A 23,544-nucleotide genomic window follows, 5' to 3' on the forward strand; every position below is an offset into this window, starting at 1 on the left:
ATAAGAACCATCATGCATCAAACAGGTGCTTCCTTCCTGACTTTCAACCTACGTCCCAGGCAGTTCTGAAGCATTCCGCCTTGCTCCTCAGCCTCTGACCTTCTTCGTCTATTCTGGGCTCAACTCCCAACTTCAAGTACTCCAGTGGAACTCACATAACCATCTCAGGCCTTTGGTGCTTGACAGCACTCAGCAAAGGCTGCCTCCCCAGACTTATTGCCGATGCAGGTCCTCGGGCCATGGTTTTTGAGAAGCCACCGTTGAATCCAATATCTGCCTGAGTCCTTCTGCCAGCTCTTCCAGGGTATGGCTTACCATGGACCTTCTCTTTCAACACCACATTCTCTAAACCCATTTTCATAGGTCACTGTGGGATTATAAGCTGCTCCCTGGGGCTCCCCTCCCCTCCTACTTGCTCATGGGATCTCATGGAAATTGACCCGTTAAACAAACTTCTCCCTCAACTGTAAAAACACCTTCTCTAATATCCACTGTATCCAGTGGTTCTCGCATGGAGTGTACATTCTTGATCCTCTTCACACCCTCAGTCCAGCACTAAGGGAAAATCTAAGCCTCATTATTTCTCTTCCGGGAACATTGTTACTTCTCTTAACTGTGTAGACATCCTGCATCTAAATATTCCTTGACTCATCTCTAGAAACCCTTCTTTGGTCCTCTAGCAGGTAGTCTTGCAATCAGTAGTCCTATCCTAGATGAAAAGCTCATATCTCCCCTCAACATAACCCAGCACCGAGCTCAGGATCTTCAGGGGAGGCAAGACCCCTGAGCACTGGACTCAAAGTGGATTATCTCAGACACAGCCAACCTTTTTACACTTCTCAAATTAAACACTGTTTAATCTCTTTTGTTCCTTTTTGTGCAAAATAATGTATCTCTTTCGCTACAAGTTTTATTGCTAAAGAAACCTTCTGTCATCTGCCTGTGCTGTGTACAAGGCCAGGGGGTGGGAGGGGAGCTTTCCGTCTCACAGACAATGGACATGTGTTTAACAAAAAAGAGACAGATGCTCAGTCATAAAGTCATAAAGATAATTATGTCCTCCAGGCCAGGGTCACAGAGCTGCTGCTATGATTCATAGATCACTTGGGAATGTTCTCAATAAAAGATTTATGCATTTGTGACCTGAGACAGCAACACAGCCTGTACCATGTTGGCATTGATATGACTTGGGGCAAGAAAGAAGATTCAAATACCATCACCAGTGCAGCTCAACTATAGTCAAATTAATTAACACAACTGCGAGGACGTGAAGTGACATGAAACGTATTTGCAGGAGAGCCACTTTTCAGTGATAATTAAGTGAGAGGAATTTAACACATTACAAATCGGAGACGAAAAATGCCAGAGTGTAGCTTGCTGATTCCTAGAGAGAACACATTTGCAGACACCTGGTGAAAGGCCTGACAATCCTGTACAGAAGAGGAGAACCAGAGTGAGATTTTCTCATAACGTGGGCATTATTGTCATGATGTGAGTTTCTGTGTCACTACCTTAGTCATTCCATGGAGCCTGTCAGTGTTTCCTGGTGGGTTATATTGCTTGATTTTTATAACATTTAAAGCAAATGAATGCTCTTCCCTTTAGATGAGATCACTTAAATTCTTACAAGGTGGAGTCTGTCTATATAAAGACACAAAACAGAATTGCTTCTAGAAGGAAACTATGTTGGGGAAGGACGGCTCAATCTGCCCTGGACCCATAGAGTAGCCTCTAAGACAAAAGAGGTAGGGGCCGGGCAAGGTAGCTCACCTCTGTAATCCCAGCACTTTGGGCATCTGAGGTTGGTGGATCACCTGAGGTCAGGAGTTCGAGACCAGCCTGGCCAGCATGGTGAAACCCCATCACTTCTAAAAATACAAAACTTAGCTGTGCATGATGGCATGCACCTGTAATCCCAGCTACTTGGGAGGCTGAGGCAGGAGAATTGCTTGAACCCAGGAAGTGGAGGTTGCCGTGAGCCAAGATCATGCCACTATACTCCATCTCAAAAAAAAAAAAAAAAGAGTGAAATGTGTGTGTACATGCTCAGGTAGGGTTGTGTACCTGAACATATGTGTGCATGTAAATTCCAAACAGAATTGCATTAGCTGCAAAATTTAATAAAAATTTCTACCTAGAGTGAGATCATATCTTCCCGGAGCTCTGCTTTAGAGGTTGCACAAGGGAAAAGGTGTAGAATTTAAGTGACCAGGAGGGTGATTCGCTCCTTGGGAAAAGGGCGGATCATAGGTTGAGATAAGCTCTCTCTGGTCTGCAAAGCTGGCTTCCTCCTTCCTGTGTTTGAGCAGATCATTTTTCCCCCTTGAATATCAGCAGTCAGTGGGTATGTTTTTAGGAGCCATGTGGAAAGAAAATCGTATATCTTCAAATCTTCTATTCACATATAACAAGGAAGTTTATGCTGAAATCCTATAAGATGCACGGGAACTGACAGGTGTAAGTGGCAGATTCACATCTGGCTTCTCACAGTCCTTCTGGGAAGACACACTCTGGGTGGGACGGGGCAGAGCAAACCTGCTATGATGCTTCCCACTGCCCTGGGGTTTAGCGATTGTGTGGCTTCAGTGGAATTCACAAACACTGAATCCACATAGGGATCCACTGTGAGAATCAGTGGCATGCCCTGATGGCTTTGGGTACACTATTCATCTAATTATTTATTTTTAAAAATGACTGGGTCCACAAAAGTTCTATTCCACAGCTTCTGGGCATAAAATGGAATTTTAGAAACGAAAAAGAGCTGATTTTTGGGGTCTTGCAGTCTGTTTCTTTCAAATGTGCATAACTTATACTAAGGAGCATGCTCGCAAACTACAACAAAAAATCTAATTCAACACTTCTGAATAAACATTCATCCAAGAGCTCTTCAAAGACAGTTTTGAATCTGCAAGTCAGTGTTCTCTGTCTTCCTTATTTATCACACAGCTCCAGTGGGGACCATAAGACGAGAGGCTGGGGCGGTCAAGCAGTTGACATTCCGCCGGGCATCGTAAGAAGATCAAAAGAGAGGCTCAGAAGCACTTGAGCAGCTGATGATCTTAGTAGCATCTTTGGCTTCTTCATCTGTTGAGTGTCTGATAAGGAGAATGGATAGCAGAGTGTTGATATTCTCTTTGCATTTCCAAAGCAGACAAGGTGTTATGCTTCCACAAGTCAATGAAAATTATGTCCGACAAACTTCTCTTCAGACTCTCCAGCATCAAAGAATCTGGTTCAGAGCTGTGCCTTCTCCATACAAGTAGTGATTTTTGGGGCCTTGCAAAGTCCGTTGGTACAAAACAAACCTTGAAAAGGTGTTGAATGCATCAGAGGACTTTGTAGCCTCCTTGAAAAATAGGCCACTGACTTCCACGACACTGATGCACATACAACACTGTCCTGTAGACCCAGCTTTCACAACGTTCACCAAACTCCTCAACACAACCAAGCAAGCACCCTCATCTTACTAATCCTGACACCCACCTTGCAGCTTTCCTATCTGGGGCAGCGCCTGGCCTCAAGTGTGCCCCGCCTGCACACAGACTCTACCTGCCTGGAACTCCAGAGTAACATGGTGCATCTGCTTGCCTTCACTAAATTTCACTAACACTGCTTGGAACAGCTAAAACCTCTGGGATGCCCTCGGGTTGTAAAGCGGAGGCTACCATATTCTCAGTCTCAATTGAGCAAATATCCTGTGGTCACACATGGAAGCTGGACCAAGAAGAAGTGTATGTTTTCCATCCACAAAAGCTGATTTGTCTGCCATATGCATGTCCAAACATATGCTGAGAAACTGGAGACATCAAATTTGCTATAAATATCCATTCTGATTTTCCTCAGTATTAACATCATGTTTCCAGAGGTGCCAGACTTTGTCACTTGTTGCCTTAAGAACTTTGGTCTGGAAGAGAGCACAACAGCCTTTGGAAGCCTACGTTGGCCATAAGGTTCAGCTCCAGAGGAGATCATACATACAAGGACCTCTAGATGGGAAAGGCTGAGTTCTGGAGCTAGGAGTCAAGAAGCAGAGAGGGGCCTGGGGAACTCCAGCATCAACAGCACTTGCGATGACTTCTGCTTCTCTTGGTGGAGGTTAGCTCTCAGAGAAGATGCCGCTGTTGTGATGGTTTTACAGGGGTCAGAGCACTCAGAGTGGGATTCCCTGGCTCATGAAAGATTACGAAAAACAACAAAACATATTTCCAGCCAGACTGGGTGGAGAAACGGTGTGTTGTCCTTGAATCAAGTAGGCATCTAGAGGTGGTCTCTCCATGCCATGGATGGTTTTGGGTAGCCCGCAGCGTCGCCGAGCTGTAGGTGCCCAAATATCACACACACACACACACACACACACACACATACACACACACACACACACACATACACACACACATACACACACACACATACACACACACATACACACACACACATACACACACATACACACACACACACATACACACACACACACTTCTGGGATTTAACTGACCACACAAGGTTTTTGCAGTGCTGATGCCAGTAGCAACCAGGATAGACTGGAGGACAGAAGACTTCTCTCTTCATTTGCAGGGACCAAGGAAGCCTCCAGGATCTCATGTGTCTCCTGGGAGAGGCAGTGGGGACAGACTCCAATTCTTATGGGCATAGAATCTTGTCATGAGGCTGCCGGGACTTGGCATCAGAGTATAAGCTGATTTAAGTGATCGAAAGAAGAGGATATTTCTTGCCTACTGAGTTAAGAGTTAATCATGCCTGGCTCATCATGTTTTTTAAGAGCCGATCTTTTTAAAGTCAGATAGCTAACTATAATCTTGTCATTTCCAAAAGTTCTCTTCACAGGCTTAACACCAGGAATGGCTTTTGGTAGATGTTGTCAGGTATTTTCTAACTTTAGTTGGTTCTCTTTCTAAATCAGGGTGATGTTAAATTGCTCTCAAATTAGAAACAAAGCAAAAGAGTGAAGACCCAGACAGGAACACACTTAAAATAACCAAAAACCTGTTTGATGTTACAGCAACACAGTTTGCCTCAGGCATGAGGGTGCGTAGCTTGGACTTTTGATTTTCCAAAGGATAATTTGATTCTAAAAGCGTCTTAGTTTAATCTCAAATTCTTTTGATAAACACCTAAGTGGAGGGAAAATGTTAAATGATGGGGTGGCGGTTGGTGGACAGAGCTTCTTATTTTCTAACAGGGCAGGAGGAAAATAAAAGAACATAAGGAAATATATTCCCTGGGCATGAGGATGGGAAGCCAAGCTTCACTCTAATAAAAGAAAGGAGAGAAGAGTCCACAGTACCCTTATGTCCTCATTTGGAGCAACCAACACGCCACTACATTTTGCTAAAGAAAAACCAGAGCTAGACAGTAAAGTGGTGAGAAAGAATTATTCAGGAACTACTGCAGTAGAGGAAAAGACACCTCAGTGCAAAACTGGGCTTAATTCCAAATACAAGGAGAAGTGAGAATTTATAGCTAAGAAGCAGGATGGAGGGGTCGGGGGATGAAAAATTACAAAGAGGAAACAGCAGGGGTAGGAAGAATTCTATTCTCTAAAAAGATCTAACAGGGTTCTTGCTGAGGACAGACTGGGGTCACCAGACATCACTTGGGGGAGGAGGAGGATGAGGAAGCTGATGAGATATGGAGGGTGGGGGGGTTCTCGCCTCATTGACTTGGCAAGATTTCTGTTGTAACTGAGCGACTCAGTCCTGACACCATGATAGAAGCCTGCAGCGCTTAGAGGATGCTGACTAAAGTTAAGTCAAGCAGGTGCAGGGTCTTGTTGATTAACTCTTTGTTTGTAGACTATAGTCATCTACTCTGGTTAATTATTACAAAATAGATGTGTGCCAAAAATATCAGAGATACCTCACAGAATGAACTACAATCTGGAAATCCACCCTGGCAGAACACAGGGCAGTGCCAGGGGTGTAAGTGGCAGGTGCCAACACTTGGCCATCTCCTCACGGCTCATTTGACAATTGCATGAGCATTACCTCTTGTCCTTGTGTCAATCCATTCAGCATCTGAGGGCCTCACCCAGCCCTTGCTAGGGGAGGGGAGGGCATCTTAATTACAGCCCCACCAGACAGTGCGCACTGGGAAGAGGTGATCCTACAGGTTTTTCAAAAGATGACAAAATAGTGGTCCTGGAAATGGGCAAAGGGGTGCTATGAATAAAAATATATAAAATAAAATTAAGTCTCTTAATGAAGGCTTTAAATCATGACTTCTCTGCAGAATAGTCTAATTTAGGGGCTAGACAAAGACCCAGATTCCTGAACCCTCAGGTAACTATTTACAATATGGATGACAGAATCAGCTACAGCCAACATTACCTGAGATATGCACATTACTGGCTTTTGCTAATTGCATTTAACTTTTTGTTTTTCTACAAACTAGTAAAAGAGAATTATCAGCAGAACTTTAAAGATGCAGACTTGAGCTTGAATCTCGGCTCCATCATATACGATTTTTTAATGAGTTTAGGTAAGTTAATTAGGAATTTTGAGACTCAGTTTGTTCTTCTGCATAACGTGCAGTGGTACTGTCCTGCCTCAGAATCATGGGGATTAAACATAATAATGCAGGTTCACTGCTGGGTGCCTGGCACCTGGTAACAAATTGATACATGTTAAAGATTACTCGGGTTATTTTTTTCCCGTCTTTAATAACTGTTTGTCAATAATATGGTTTAAATGTGCCCCCTCCAAAATCCAGGTGTTGCCAATATGGTGTTGTGAAGAGGCGGGACCTTTAAGAGGTGATTTGGCTATGAGGGCTCCTCCCATGTCAGTTGAGTTAGGGCTTGATAAAGGGAGTCCATCTCGTCTCACCTTTCCGCCTGCTATCATGCAAGGACACAGCGTCCCTCCCCATTAGAGGACTCAGCATTCTAGACACCATCTTGGAAGCAGGGAGTGAAGCTTCTGCAGACCAATGAATATGCTAGTGCCTTGATCTTGAGCTTCCAGCCTCCAGAATTGTGAGAAATATATTTTTGTTCTTTATAAATTACCCAGTCTGACATTCACCATCCCAAGACTGAACCAGGATGAAGTTGAATCCCTTTATAGACCAATAACAAGTCCTGAAATTAAGGCGGTAATAAATAGCCTACTAACCCAAAACAGCCCAAGACCAGATGGATTTACAGCTGAATTTTACCAGTGGTGCAAATAAGAGGTGGTACCATTTTTTCTGAAACGATTCCAAATAACTGAAAAGGAGGAACTCCTCCCTAACTCATTTTATGAGGCCAGCTCCATCCTCATACCAAAACCTGGTAGAGATATAACAAAAAAGAAAACTTCAGGCCAATATCCCTAATGAACATTGATGCAAAAATCTTCAATAAAATACCAGCAAACCAAATTCAGAAGCACATCAAAAAGTTTATTCACCACGATCAAGTTGGCTTCATCCCCAGGATTCAAGGCTGGTTCAACATATACAAATCAATAAACATAATACATCACATAAACAGAACTAAACACAAAAACCACATGATTATCTCAATAGATGCAGAAAAGGCCTTCCTATGTTGAATAAAATTCAACATCCCTTCATGTTAAACACTCTCAATAAACTATGTATTGATGAAACATATCTCAAAATAATAAGAAGCACTTATGAAAACCCACAGCCAACATCATACTGAATAGACAAAAGCTGGAAGCATTCCCCTTGAAAACTGGCATAAGACAAGGATGCCCATCTCTCACCACTCCTATTCAACATGGTATTAGAAGTTCTGGCCAGGGCAATCAAGCAAGAGAAAGAAATAAATGGTATTCAAACAGGAATAGAGGAAGTCAAATTGCCTGTTTGCAGATTACATGAACCTATTTCTATAAAACCCCATAGTCTCAGCCCAAAATATTCTTAAGCTGATAAGCAACTTCAGTAGTCTCAGGATACAAAATTGATGTGCAAAAATCACAAGCATTCCTATACACCAACAACAGACAAGCAGAGAGTCAAATCATGAATGAATTCCCATTCACAATTGCTACAAAGAGAATAAAATACCTAGAAATACAGCTAACAAGGGAAATAAAGGACCTTTTCAAGAAGAACTACAAATCACTGCTCAAGGAAATCAGAGAGGACACAAACAAATGGAAAAACGTTCCATGCTCATGGATAGAAAGAATCAATATCATGAAAATTGCCATACTGCCCAAAGTAATTTATAGATTCAATGCTATTCCCATTAAACTACCACTGACATTCTTCACAGAATTAGAAAAAACTATTTTAAAATCCATATGGAACCAAAAAAGAGCCCTTATAGCCCAAACAATCCTAAGCAAAAACAACAAAGTAGAGCCATCACCCTACTTGACTTTAAACTGTACTACAAGGCTACAGTAACCAAAACAGCATGGTACTGGTACAAAAACAGACATATAGACGAGAAGAGCAGAATAGATAACTCAGAAATAAGACCGAACACACACAACCATCTGATCTTCAACAAAACAAGCAATGGGGAAAGAATTCCTTATTTAATAAATGGTGGTGGGAGAACTGGCTAACCATATGCAGAAGATTGAAACTGGACTCCCTTCCTTATACCTTATACAAAAATTGATTCAAGATGGATTAAAGCCCTCAATGTAATACCCCAAAACTATAAAAACTCTAGAAGAAAATCTAGCAATACTATTTAGGACATAGGCACAGGCAAAGATTTTATGATGAAAACATCAAAAGCAATTTCAACAAAAGCAAAAATTGACAAACGGGATTTAATTAAACTAAAGATCTCTGCACAGTCAAAGAAACCATCGTCACAATGACAGCCAACCTACAGAATGGGAGAAAATTTTTGCAAACTATGTATTTGACAAAGGTCTAATATCCAGAGTCTACAAGGAACTTAAAGAAATTTACAAGAAAACAAACAAACAACCCCATTAAAAAGTGGGCAAAGGACATGAACAGATACTTCTCAAAAGAAGACATTTATGGAGCCAACAAACATATGAAGAAAGTTCAACATTCTTGATGTGTTTTCATGAACCCTCTTCCACCCACAGCTGCAAGACCTATCTGTTTTTCATGTCTGTGCAGGGGAAAGCTGGAGGAAGCAATAGAGTGTCTGACTAACTTGCAAACAGGAGAACACCAAAGAGTCAGGAGGTGTTCACTGCAAAGAGACGACGGTGCTAAGAAAAGGAGGCATCCATTACAATTTGGAAAAATCCTCAGCCATTATAAATTCAAATATTTTTTCTGTTCTGTTCTTTGTTACTTTTCTTTTATTCTAAGAAGGCATGTGTTACACTCATGTCTTTGGAAAATGTCCCACAGCGATTGAATATCTGTTATTTTATTGTTTTATTCTTCTTTTACTTTGCATTTTAGTTTGGGAGAAGTCTCTGTACCATCTTCTCTAATTTCAAAATATAAAGTTATATAAAATAGACTCAGTTGGAACCACAAAGCGCCAATAATGAAAGAAAGAAAAGAAATGATGAAAGATGTAAAAATCTTTTGAGAAGGTGACATAATTGAATGTAGGCAAGTAAGATATAACATAGACATAATAAGAATCCTTTAGGAAAAAAAAGAAGCCAGAACAGAACGAATAGTAAACACTATAATTTCAGACATTTTTAAAAATTGAAAACAAAATGATTTTAACCTAAATATTGAAATACTACATATCTGCAAATATTGACCCAGAATGACCAACATAAAAAGATTCTAGTAAAAAAGATTCTAGAATTTAGAAGCATCTAGGCACAAAGGGTCTGTGACTTAGAAGAAAATGTATTAGGCTATCATCAGGCTGATGGACAAGAATGCCAGAAGAAGACATGCTAGCATAGTCAGGGGAAGAGAAAACTGAGCTTCCAGTGTTAAAGGCACAAATCATAATCAACATATAAGAATCTGGGGAATATTATTCCCGTGAGCCTTTCCTAAGAATTCTACTAGAGAAAGAGCTTCAGAAAAACTGTGTGAGAGGGTTAACGGTGATAAACATCGAACATGTAATTAGTAGTGGACATCTAAATGAAGGTTAAAAGTGAGTGAGTAGATGTCCAATGAGACTCTGATGTAACAATGTAGATTTAATACGGCTATTTAAAAATTATGGAAAATGGAGATATCTATTACAAACCAATGGTTTCCAGTGATTAGAATCAGTAGCAGGAGAATTAGCAGTGTTATTTCAAGTTTATTTTATGTGTAATATAGAATTACAAATGGCAATTATGAGATATTCTAATTCTGTTATCCCCTGTGTCTTTGGACACCAACATTTTCTGTGTGGAAGAAAAGAAATGTTAATGTAATATTAAAAAGGTCAAATAAAACTCTAGAGTCCTGAATTTGATTTGGGAATGTTAGTACGAATTTACAAATTCTTTCAGCTTTATATATAACAGCAATAGATTAAAGAGTCAAAAACTTAAATTGATGAATTCATAATGATATTCCAAAATATAATCGATGACTTCCTGAAGATGGTAAGGAATCAATTTACGAGGTTGAAAATGGGGAACTGAAAGGCTCTGCCTTCATCCTCTCTTTCCTAAAGAGCTGTGCTGTTGATTAAGCAAAGTATAGAAGAGGGGCAGCAAGCCCTAATAATGTCACTCATAAGGCTTCTGATGAAATGAAACATCACCAACCCTGATACTCTGATCATCATCTTCCCAAAGGGGTCCATCCTAAGTCTATTTGAGCTTCCAGATCTAGAGACCAATGTGCAAGGAATACAGAGGGTAAAGGAAATGCTGAACTCAATTTGCGTTTGAATTAACAAAGCCGGGCTGTGGGAGAGTACAGGTTAAGTATCCTGGGTTTCCCAACAGATAAATTGTAAGAATAAGAGTAGACTGAGAGGCTCAAGAAAAAAAAAAAAAGACATTTTAAAAATCAACTAAGCCATAGAGTGTACAGATGTACACCAAAGTGAAAAAAACTAGGAATGGACACACTAACTGTGAAATTCTTATCCTTGAAGTTCACATGAGCTCACTTCGGCCAGTGGAAATATCTGCCAGTGGCTCCGGAGCCCTCCTAATATGACTTGTGACCACTTTCTTGAATTCTGATATGACAAGATGCTCCAGGCTCAACTTGTAGAGTTCATGGCGTAGACCTAGAATCAGCCATGTCTCCAAAGAGCCCGGGTGCCATTGGGTTGGCAATACCAGTTTAAAATCACAAGTCAGGTGCTAATGTTCTAGTCCTTTTCTGTGAAGAGGGCGAGGGCTTTTGAGAGGCAAAATACATCAGGAGTTTATTCTAGTAGTTTCAATTCAAATTCAGGACTACAGGTTTTTTACATAACCTCTTCTGTCTTATATTTTTATCTACTTTCTCCCATGCTGAGTACCTTATCAAGACCTATTTAGATGCTAATGAGCCTTGTCTGATAGAGACAGGAACAACAGTGTGGAGGTTAATTTCACAGGACTTGGATTCAGAATGAACTGCATTCAAATACTCCACTTAATTTGGGCAAGTTACTGAAGTAATTTAAAGGATTCAGTGTTCTGATCCATAAACAATAATACCTCTATCATAGTGTTGTTATGAAGATAACTTGGAAGATAAATACTTCCTTTAAGGGCATCTTGAGGGATCAGGCAGCTGATCCTAAAGCTGATGATCCTTTAGATCATCATCTAATGATGGCATCCAAATTATTGCTTCGACTGTATGGTTCTTCCCATTTTAAAATGTCCATAGGAGGTTGCCAATGATTTCCTAGCAAGCAGACAATCTTGGGTTAAGTTTGAACTTGTGATGTGAGAGAACATAATTCCAATTAGCTAACTCCTAATTTTTCTATTCCGCTAACCAAAATTCCAGCTAAATTGTAACAAAACAAAATTGCACACTTAAGATTTGTTAAAATGTTACATTATATATTATGTATATTTACCACAATAAAAAATATGTATGATAAATGCTTCAGTGATTAGAAAATAAATATCTTTAAAAAATTAAATAAACGATAAAATTTTCTTTTTAAAAAATTTGATTATTAGATGCAAAAGTTAGGGATCAGATCTGCATTAAATATTATAAATACAGCTACTGTTAAGACAAGATAAGTAATGGGATTTAGGATAGTAATGTTTGGGTTATACATTAGAACTGCAATTATTCATCTTATAAGAAAGAAAATAGTGTAAATAAATTAAATTTTTAACATGCAAAGTATTGCCATTGGACCTCAGCCAACTTCTGCCTCCATCTTTTCCTTGCATGAAACATAGCTGATAGTGTTTTCTGTTTTTTCTTTTTCTGGTGGCCTTTCTCTACCTGGGGGATGTTAATGGGAAAGCCTGTTGAGGAAAAGCCAGCATATAGTTTACGTGCCTGCAGATAGGAAGAGTAACTGCTGCCCTGTGCGCTCCCCATTCCCAGGAGAGCAATTGAGTATTTGGAGAGACTCAGGACCATTCTCCTCTGCCCCGCTGTTGCTGCGGGGACTGGTACATTCCAGGGAGGAGAGTAGCGGCCTCACATTAACCCCAAGAAACTCTTCTCTGAAAGCGAAGCATATCTGCTTGATTTCCAGAAGGCAAGCACGAGCTTAGCCTTGGGAAGGAGTTCTGCAAGATGCTCCCTTTTTGAGGACTGGGAAATTCATGTGTGGGAGTAGGGGAGAGCAGGTCACTAGATGCTGCTTGATCAGGATAGCAGTAAACAGATCGTCAGAAGTGAGATTTTCTTTTTCCATTTTAAGGAGTTTCATGTAAGTTATCTTTCAACAGCTCTCAATTCCGGGATGTTCTGCTGCTCAGGGAGCACACGAGACTTTTGGTTATCCCAGTGACAGGAGAGAAATTCCTGGCATACACTGAGCAGGATGCTTGCTAACAAGACTTCAGCAGGGAAAAATAGTCCTGCTATAGAAAGACTACTGCTGCCCAAAGTACTTCCCTTGACAAACTCTGATAGATGAACAAAATTTAATTTATTTTAGTTGCTTGACATAAACCTTGATCTTTGAATGGTCTTTCCTGCTGTCAATTTTTTTTGAAATAACAGAGGACTGGGAGTATTTACAGAAATATTTAGTTTTATGCAGGTCAGAAGGACTGTGCAATGCCAGGAATCAGTGAAAAGAGGGAGGAGTACAAAGCCTGGTGCTTTACTGTCAAACGCAGGTCCCCAGCTGAAGCATGAAATTATCAAAATTGGTTTTTTCTTCTTTCATCTTCATTTATTTACATCTTCAGTGGATAGAGACAGCTTCTGAAATTTTCTTGTGAATACCAGAATTTTATATGAATAAATAAATAATATGCAAATAAACAATAGCCATAGTAACCATGCATATGGAAAATTGATTAGTAGCTGTTTTCACATTGAAACCATCTATAATGAAGAAACTGGTTATCGTTAAGTATTCAATTGCTTTTAGTGTTTGAGATATCAGATGTTAGAACTAAGCTTAGAAATCTAGTTTGGTAAAGAGGAATCATTTTATATTTATTCTTTCACTTGCTGTTTTCCCTGTTTATAACAATTTCTTTTCTTATTCTTCTTAATGTTCTTGTATGTCTATGATCTCTGGTTAGTGTGCTGTAAATTTTTAAGAGTGTAAAGAATATAATCTCACATTCTAAGGAAATGAGGAATTGTGTAAAATTGGTTTTAAAGGCCCGGCACGGTGGCTCATGCCTGTAATCCCAGCACTTTGGGAGGCCGAGAAGGGCGGATCACGAGGTCAGGAGATCAAGACCATCCTGGCTAACATGGTGAAACCCCGTCTCTACTAAAAATACAAAAAAATATTAGCCCAGCGTGGTGGCGGGCGCCTGTAGTCCCAGCTACTCGGGAGGCTGAGGCAGGAGAAGGACGTGAACCCAGGAGGTAGAGCTTGCAGTGAGCACCACTGCACTCCAGCGTGGGGGACAGAGCAAGACTCCACCTCAAAAAAAAAAAAAAATGGTTTTAAAAACTCAATGACTTTTAAAACTATTTTTGAGTTCAGAAGTAGAATTGGCTATAAACATATACTCCTTTTGGTCCACTACTGAACCACAGTGATGACTTTTGTAATAGAATTTTAGTTCCGGGATGGCCGTTTGAAATGATTTTACCCATCTCCCTCATCGCATGTGTGATATCATTCGTTCTACATGGAAAGTTATGTCTAATCAAACTATTGGATTTCTGCTTTCCTAATTGGTAACTCCAGGGAAGAGATTTCCCACGGAGCTGGGTGGAGGTGAGGATGGGTGGATGTTTTCAGGATGAAACTGTTCCACCTCAGATCATCAAGCATTCGATGGTGCTTACAAGGAGCACGCAACCTAGACCCCTCGCGTGTGCAGTTCTCAGTAGGGCTCCGGTGAGAATGGAACGCCTCTGCTGTTCTGACAGGAGGCGGAGCTCGGGCGGTAATGCTGGCTCTGCTGGGTTACTCATCTCCTGCTGTGCCGCCTGGTTCCTAAGAGGCCACAGACAGGCCGGAGTGGGGCAGGGGGATCCCTGTTGTAGTTGAAAAGAGGTGAGTCCTTATATGAATAGGAACTAACAAGAGGAATCTTCAGAAGTGGGAAAGGCAGTGAAGTCCTGCAAATGACCTCGGGGAAAATGTCAGCACTCCTCAAAGCCCCTCTCCCGCACAGTAGGGCACCCCCAGCTCCATGAGGGCCTGGCCCTAAGTCGGAGGGAAAACACTTTCCCTCAAACTTGAACTTGCCAGACAGAACTCAAACACTGACTGTGGCGACGCGGGTGGAGAGGGAGATTGTGCACCCACACGTGTCACTTCACAAAGGCCTCCAGGTGACAAGCAGTACCATATATGCTAAGGCACAGACCTGAGTCCTAGGAGGAAGAAGAACGGCACTTGGGTTTTTTTCGTTTGTTTATTTGTTGCTGTTGTTGTTTTTCGCTAAAGGGCATATGATTTGTGAATTGGCAGTAAGAGAGATGGAGGATTTCTTTTGGGAGTTCCACACTGAATACAGTCCTCTCAAACGATGACTTAGGCTGCTGCTGTGAGAGCTTGAATTTAATCACAGCCTCTGTCATCCTTACAGCCTCCATCATAGTCACCTTCAGGATGAGACCAGGTCCTTCTGAGCACATGTGGTGCTGTGCATGTGTGTGCTTATGTGTGTGTAAGTCATACATGCATAAGTCAAGGGATAACATTACTCCTAATCTGCATGTACGCCTCCGCCCGCCTCCTGACCAGCGTGGTCTGTTTTGCTAGTCTGAATATCCACAAAGAAAACTGGTTCACCAGGAAGAATATCTGTTCAAGGCAAACCCTCTCTCCATCCCCATATCAGCCCACTCAGCTTCTCCTCTTTACGGATAAAAACTTAAAATGGAGGCTTTCTGTTAACTGCTTTCAGTCTTAAGGCAGAAACAACTCCATTTCATACATTTGGAACTTGGCACTAGCATCAAAACTGGGTCAGGGAATTTAAGCCTAAAGCAAGGACCCACCCAGTTCGGAAGCTTAATTTTAATAAATCCACATTGTGGGAATAAATATCAAGGTGTATTCCCTCAAAGCTAGGTGTCTCTTTATAGTTAAAAACTATCAACTTGTCACAATACATAGTGTTGTTTGATTTGCTATAGGTATGTTTGTATTTAGGAAAATTTTAAAGTCATGGACAAAAAGAATCCTAGCCAATCTGTGATATTTATTACATCTCAGGGGAATTGGGAGTGTTCACCTAGTTTTTAATTTTGAGAGGATTTATCAAACCCTGTAATTGATGCATCCAATCTTTGTCTAATGCAGGTATTACATGACTTTATTACATTACTACTAGTATTACATTAATTTGGGGAAGAGAAAATAGACATCAGATTTTTGTCTAATCATCACCTATAAGAAACTAATACCGTGAGTGCACTGTATATCTGCTTATGTAGTGAACATGTCTGTGCTTCATACAAAAAAAAAAAGACTAAGTAGTCTAATTTTATTTTATTTTTTTATTACTAATTTTATTCATTGCCAGGTTAAGAATGACTAAATAAAATGCTTAAGTTAAAATTTAAAATTAAAAGCTATAACATTTAACTTTATCTTTTTAGCCTAATAACTATTAATGTAATTTATTGCTTTATACAAATTGCAATGGAACACATTATTTATAAATATATAATAGCAACGTAATATACATTTTAAACAGCATTCACAATTGCTTTTTCCCATCAAAGGTGAATAATTGAAAAATTAATTTCTTCAAACATTTAGTGAAGTTAACTTTTGCTTGATAAGAAAATTTTTAACTGTAATTCATTACTGCTATTTTTTTCTTTTTAGCACTTGACATAGTCAACCATGAATTGAAGAACATTTTTATAACTAAATGATAAAATACAAACAATTACATTTAATTCCCAAAGCCTAAGCCACACATAAAATCACTGAGATCATATGAGAAGTAATGCTTACAAGTTGACTGGGGCAGCCAACAGCACAGGCCAGCTCTCTACATGTGACTTTGAAATGGAGCAAGGGATGGAGAAGAAGCCCCCTACTCATGGCCATTTGCCACAGTTTTGTAGCATGACCTTGGATACATTTTGGGTCTCTGCCAGGAACTCAGTGTCCATGCGGCTTTTGTGATATCTAAGAAAATTAATAGGAGAAATTAAATACTAGAGAATGAGGTTGATTGTCCTGCTTCAGTCTCCTGAGTAGCTGGGATTACAGGTGCCCGCCACCACACCCAGCTAACTTTTGTATTTTTAGTAGAGACGGACTAAGTTGGCCAGGCTGGTCTCCAACTCCTGTTCTCAAGTGATCCATCTGCCTCGGCCTCCCAAAGTGCTAGGATTACAGGCAGGAGCCACCGTGCCTTGCCAGAGAAAATAAGGTTTTGTTGGGTAAGGTTGAGCTTTGGAGAGCCACAAATAAATATCATATCTAATAATTTTTTTTGCTTCAGGAATTTTTACCTCCTGGGGAGTGATACTGCCTCTATTGAAAATGCACGCTGTAGTTATATTTATATTATAAAACTGGAGTATTTTGATTTCCTTCTTATATTTATCACACAATTATATTACCACTGTTCTTAGATCAAAAGGAAGATTATTTGAATCTTCTATACTTTTCTACCTCAAAAAATGAAGTAAACACATTAGATCTGTTTACTTAAAAAAAAAACTGTTTGGGACCTTGAATTCTGTCTTTTTCTGAATTATGGTCTATTGATTAAAAGCACAAATCTTCACCTTTACTTTGGAGTTGCCAACTACTCCCTAAGAATTCTGGAGCATCTCATCAAGCCGTTCCATTTCCTGAACTATGAAACTCCAGTGCCTCTCCTAGACTAGAAACCCTCAGTTTTCCAACCTTAAGCTCACTTACTCTCCCTGTCCTTTTGTTCGGAAGGCCCTGGGCAGTCACAGTTCCTTCCTGGCCTGATCTCCTTAGTTTAACACTGGACCTGACTATTCCCAGAATCCTTAACTCGCTCAGCACCTTATTTCTGTACCATGCTCAATTCTACAAATCCTAATTTCATACCAGTGTTATTGTCTGTTGCTTCATGGCAGTTAATCCCCAGAGAAAATTCTACAACGCTACTAAAAATTTACATTTCTAGACTTGGTTGGGGCCTCAAACTACTATTCCATCTCTTTACTTGTCCATGATTCTAAGGTTTTTTTTACTCTAAAACCATCCTATTATAAACGGACACATGTATACATTTATTAGATCCTCACTACAATTGTTGAGACAGATGCCATTTAATTGCATTTTACAATTTTTATATGGAATCTGGAGCACAGAGAAGTTGTGATTTACCCAAGGTCACACACCAAGTGACTGCCTAAGTGAGAGTGAACTCCAGGCAGTCTAATCCCAGAGACTATGCACTTAACTACATTGCCTGTCTAGTTAATGTTTGCCTCACTTTTAAGTAAATAGATAAACATACGCAACAATTTATTCTTTACAGGATTTATAGCCATCTGCTGCTTGAAATTTTAGGCAATGGAAAACTTACAAGGGGAACTAGTACTTTTGAGTTGTGCTGGTTTTGATTCCTACCTTTTTATCTCTTTTCCTTAAAAAGCCATTATGGGCTTTTCAAATCTTGTATTTTCATGGAATCTAGATTCTGTATAGGAATTTTGGAAAATAAAAGCAACAAAAGTCTTTGCACAGAAGTTTAGCCTAGACATTCCATCTGGGTGAGATGGCATATATTCTTATCATTTCCAATTATGAGATGAAAATAGGGAAAAGGGGGATCTGGTCAGGCAATGACTTCCTTATTGGAATAGAGGGAGACCCTTTCTTCATCTGTTTCCTTAGGAATCGTTGGTTTTTGATATTGAGAGGCTAGCATCTCCACTGGCATAAAGTATGGTTGAGGTTTTGTTTTTCAGATAATGAATTGCAGCCTTCTAGCCTTCCAAGAGACTTACTATTACCTTGATAAATTGCCCCATATGCTGTGTAACATAAAGAAAGAATGTTTGGCTGAACTGTGAATATATTTTTTTCACCATTATTCAGAAAGAGCATATTGAGCAGAGAGAAGTAGCTAGTGGTGAGGCGAAGTCTCCTTGATGGTCCACTGATACCATATGGGAAGCCTAGGACCCATACAGTGTGTGGGTCAGAGGACAGCATCACACAGGGACAGCGTCACAGGACAGGAGGTTGGAGTTGGATCTGTAATCCAACTGTCTTCAAATGGTATAACAAAAGCACTCCCCGGTATGAAACAGGCATTAGGGACTGCACAGATGAAAGTCCTCCCTGCAAAATGTGGAGAGTTTGACTGAAATGGTCCGTGATTCAAAGAAATCCATATGCAACCGGATTGGTAGATTTTCTTCTACTTTACAACCTTTATTCCTTCCTCCAGAGAAGTCCCTAAGTCCACTGCATGCACATTTTATTCATATACACATTAAACATATATAACTATATACATCTATGTGCAAGTAGATGTATGTACACACATAATGTAAACATGCATACATTGTCTCAGCTGGATTGAAAGGCAGGAAAAAGATAGGTCATTATAATAAAACGGGCCAAAGGTAAACATCGAGTACAATTTTTCTACACCTGTGAAAACAAAGTATTGCAGAATTCTATTTTCCAGTAGTCTTAGTTCTCTTCTGAGAAGAATCCAGGAACCCAGGCTGGCTTCCTCATGTGAAGAGCTCACCTTTGGCTTCGGTCTGTTGTCCAGCTCTCAGATTCAGAACTTGACTTGGACCAGGATGACGAGAACAGCGGCGTTTTGCAGGGAATGCTTTGTCATAACTAAACAAAAGAGATCAAGATATGATGTCAGAATAGCAAGCAACATCCTAGGAGATGCAAAATCCTCCCAGCAGGCTGGCTGGTATAGCTGCAGGTGACCCCAATCCTCCGTCTGCGCAGATGTCGGGGGCTGCCCGTGGAACATGGGCTCAGAGTGGGAGTAGTTAGTTGCACGGGCTCAGCGTCGAAGGGCCTCAGGCCGAGGGGACAGCTGCAGCCACTGCATTCTAGGCTGGCTTTCCTTGCCACTACTGCTCCAGAAATCGGGTCTAACCAAGTGATGGAGTTGTTGGCTGCTGTCCCTCACTTTTTCCTGGCTTCCAAACCTGGCCAGAGACCTGACTGACACAAATACTCTTCAGGTGTGGGTGAGCAGTCAGCAGCTCAGCCTGAGGGTCTGTCTGCAAGGCGCTCTCGAGGTTGTTCCTTCACCTTGCCTGATATTTAGGGACTTTAAGAGGCTCATCTGATGTCCTTTCTTTTCAAGTCTTCAGGAAAAGCCTGTCTGTGGTCTAAGTGCAAAACACCACAGATTAGTTACTAGTAGATGGCAAGCTAAATTATTCAAGTAATGTAATTACTTAATGGGAAGAAGAACACCCTCCCCCTCTTTTGGGAGGGAGTAAGCCTTGAGGAGGTCAGCACATACCCAAATCTGATACATTTTTAATGTGAGAGGTGTGTTAGTAGTGAGGGGTGGAGCTAGCTGGACTTCCTGGGTCGAGTGGGGACTTGGAGAACTTTCCTGTCTTACAGGAGGATTGTAAAACGCACCCATCAGTGCTCTGCAGCTAGCAAGAGGTTTGTAAAATGCACCAATCAGCGCGCTGGAAAAATGCACCATTCAGTGCTCTGTAGCTAGCTAGAGGTTTGTAAAATGGACCTTTCAGCCCTCTGTAAAATGGACCAATCAGCACTCTGTAAAATGGACCAATCAGTGCTCTGCAAAATGGACCAATCAGCACTCTGAAAAATGGACCAATCAGCAGGACATGGGCTGGGACAAATAAGGGAATAAAAACTGCCCACACGGCCTCGCGCGGTGCCTCAAGCCTGCGATCCCAGCACTTTGGGAGGCCCAGAGGGGCGGATCACGAGGTCAGGAGATAGGGACCATCCTGGCTAACACGGTGAAACCCCGTCTCTATTAAAAAATACAAAAAACTAGCCGGGCGTGGTGGCGGCGCCTGTAGTCCCAGCTGCTCGCGAGGCTGAGGCAGGAGAACGGCGTGAACCCGGGAGGCAGAGCTTGCAGTGAGCCGAGATCCGGCGACTGCGCTCCAGCCTGGGCGGCAGAGCGAGACTGCGTCTCAAAAAAACAAAAAAACAAAAAAAACAAAAAACTGGCCGCCGTATCTGGCACAGGCAAGCTGGGTGTCCTTCCGCGGTGTGGAAGCTTCGTTCGTTCGTTCTTGGCAATAAATCTGGCTGCTGCTCGCTGTTTGGGTCCAGGCCATCTTTAAGAACTGAAACACTCATGGTCCGCAGCTCCATTCTTGAAGTCAGAGAGACCACGAATCCACCAGAAGGAACCAACTCCGGACACAACAGGTAGAGAAGAATTCTTACTGCTGTATGTTTATAAGAGTGCATTTAATTTTTTAAAACATTTTTCTTCTGTCTCTTCTTTACTGTTACTGCTAATGCTCCTTCCTGTGGGCCCTTTTTCAAGCCTTTCTAGGTTTTCAATATTCTCATGACTACTATTCCCACTCCCCTAAAAAAAAAAGTAGGACTATCTTAGAGCAGCTCTCTTAGCAGGTGTGCAGTCCATGGTGAGGCTGGGTCGCTGACCAGTGGGGTAGCCATGTTTATGACATGGTTTCACTTCTTACACCATCAGGCTCTCTTGGCCCAGAGTACCTTCTGCTTTTTAATCTGTGGAGACAAGTGATCTCTATGTTCTTATGCCTCACCACGCCCCACACCGAGCCTGCCATCGAAACAGATCACCCTGGTTCATGTAACTACTAAACATCAGTGTTTTCTTAATTAGCGCAGCTATAAAGATTTATCATCTCTTGGGAGAGTAAGAGTGAGTCTGATTAAATAGTTCTTTGCAGAACAGCCACACATGACAACTGTGCTTTTGAAAATGTGTCTAGTGCCACAACTGAAAATACTATCACATTGAATATATTGGGACAAATGAAATACAGCTTGTAAAAATTAATTTTACTTGTTTAATTTTATTTTTTAAAAATTGGGTCACTAGAAAATTTTAAATTGCACATGTGGCTCAGCATGTATTTGTTTGAATGGCCCTGGCTTAGAGGGTTGTAGTTAATTCTACCTTTAGAATTTACTGGTGAAACCCATTTGGTTACCACTGGATGAGTCCACTGAGATGGGTTCTTGTGAAGCACCCTTACTGGTACCACTCCTTGCTCTGATCTGAATCTTCTGGCTAGGTGTTTGTTTCCCAGGCTACCTGGTACATTGACAGTTCTCAGTCATTGCTTATTCTTGCTCAGATAGAAACTAGTACAAATACATTTCTTAGACATATACTAACTAGATGCAACCAAAACCGCACATGCATAAATAACTCTATAACTTACTAAAATCAATAATGAATTAAAAGTGTCTATCACATTCATCTTTTTTATTATAATTATCTATTTCCTTTTTTTTTTTTTGGAGAAAGAGTGTTACTCTATCACCCAGGCTGGAGTGCATTGGTATGATCTCGGCCCACTGCAACCTCCACCTCCCAGGTTCAAGTGATTCTCCTGCCTCAGCCTCCTGAGTAATTGTGATTACAGGCACCTGCCACCGTGCCCAGCTAATTTTGTGTGTGTATGTGTGTGTTTTTTAGTAGAGATGGGGTTTTACCATGTTGGCAAGGCTGGTCTCGAATTCCTGACCTCAAAGTCCTGAGATTACAGGTGTGAGCCACCATGTCAGGTATCACTTTACTCTTTTGTCATTATGAACCTCATCAATATAATTAATGTAAGTTAATATGCCATTAACTATTACTATTTTGATGCTTCCTCAAATTGTCCAAATTTGACTGTGTACTTTCAGCTCTTCTAGTAACAGTCTTAAAGGGTGGAAGCTCCAGATTTTCTGAAAACATCTTAAATTTTTACATGAACTATATAATTATGAATTATGAGATAAATGCCCATCAGGAAGTCCTGATTTATTCCAAGGCAGGAGAGGATTAGAGTTCAATATCTGGGCTCACGAGAGCTGGTATTGGGCAGAGAGCTGTCCTTGCTGCAACTGCTATATTTGGAATATATATTTTGTGTTAATGACTTGGAAAAGACCATTTCTTTTACATTTTTATTTCACATTGATTTTCCAGTTTTTTATAATATATCCTACTTGTTAGAGAATAAATGGTTTCATCTGTAGAAGAATGCGTTCTCTACTAATTCGTATGATGACATTGCTCTCTTTTCCATATTTAAGTATAGAGGGAAAATGGAGAGGCAGTGGGTTGAGAACACACACTCACACATGCTCACACTCACACACATGGAATGCTCACGTGACTCCACTGCCCCAAGAAGCAGGATGTAGGTCTTTCAAACACCTGTAAGGAAAGCCTCCGCAACTTGCATTTATATTTAATATAAGATTCAGTGGATCAAGATTTTCACAAGTCAAGTAGGTGCTGCCTGACTACAGAGTGATAGTCATGTGAGTAGTTCCTATTATTTCTTCAATCGTGATTAGGAGCACTTCCTGGGATGTGTCTAATTTTACCACAGATCACCTCCTGTCACACAGATTATATAAAACTTCCAGGATTTAACTGGGACTTGGGGAAATGTATCTCATCATGGATGAGAAAATGACTTCTGTATTTTATTTACATATATCTCTTCTCTCTCCATGTCTGTCATATTGAATCTTTGAATCTGTATAACAAGATGCAACTTCCATACTTTATTTCCTTTAATTTTCTTGAGTTTCCTCTGAGCTGGATATTACCCTCTCTGTTTTGTGTGTAAGGAAGCTGGGGCCCAGATCGGTTAAGGACTTGCTCAGGAATTTAGAAAAGAAGTTATCAATTCTCTCTGAAGTTTCCTCATCATCCTAATCTTTTAAGAAAACCCATAGAACCTACCAGAAAACCAGTGGAAACTACTAGATCTTGACTGGTTCATACCTCTAGAGTTTGAACTCTAGCCACTTACTCCTTCTGAAAATTGACAGACTCATTTCCAAATGATTCACAACACACCTCTAAAAGAAAGGGCACACACAAAAGGGTTTCTGGACACAGCCCAGAAAATGCGAATAAAGCAAATTTTCAGCCATCT

The sequence above is a fragment of the Chlorocebus sabaeus genome, chromosome 12, assembly GCF_047675955.1.
Source record: "Chlorocebus sabaeus isolate Y175 chromosome 12, mChlSab1.0.hap1, whole genome shotgun sequence".
Taxonomy (NCBI): Eukaryota; Metazoa; Chordata; class Mammalia; order Primates; family Cercopithecidae; genus Chlorocebus; species Chlorocebus sabaeus.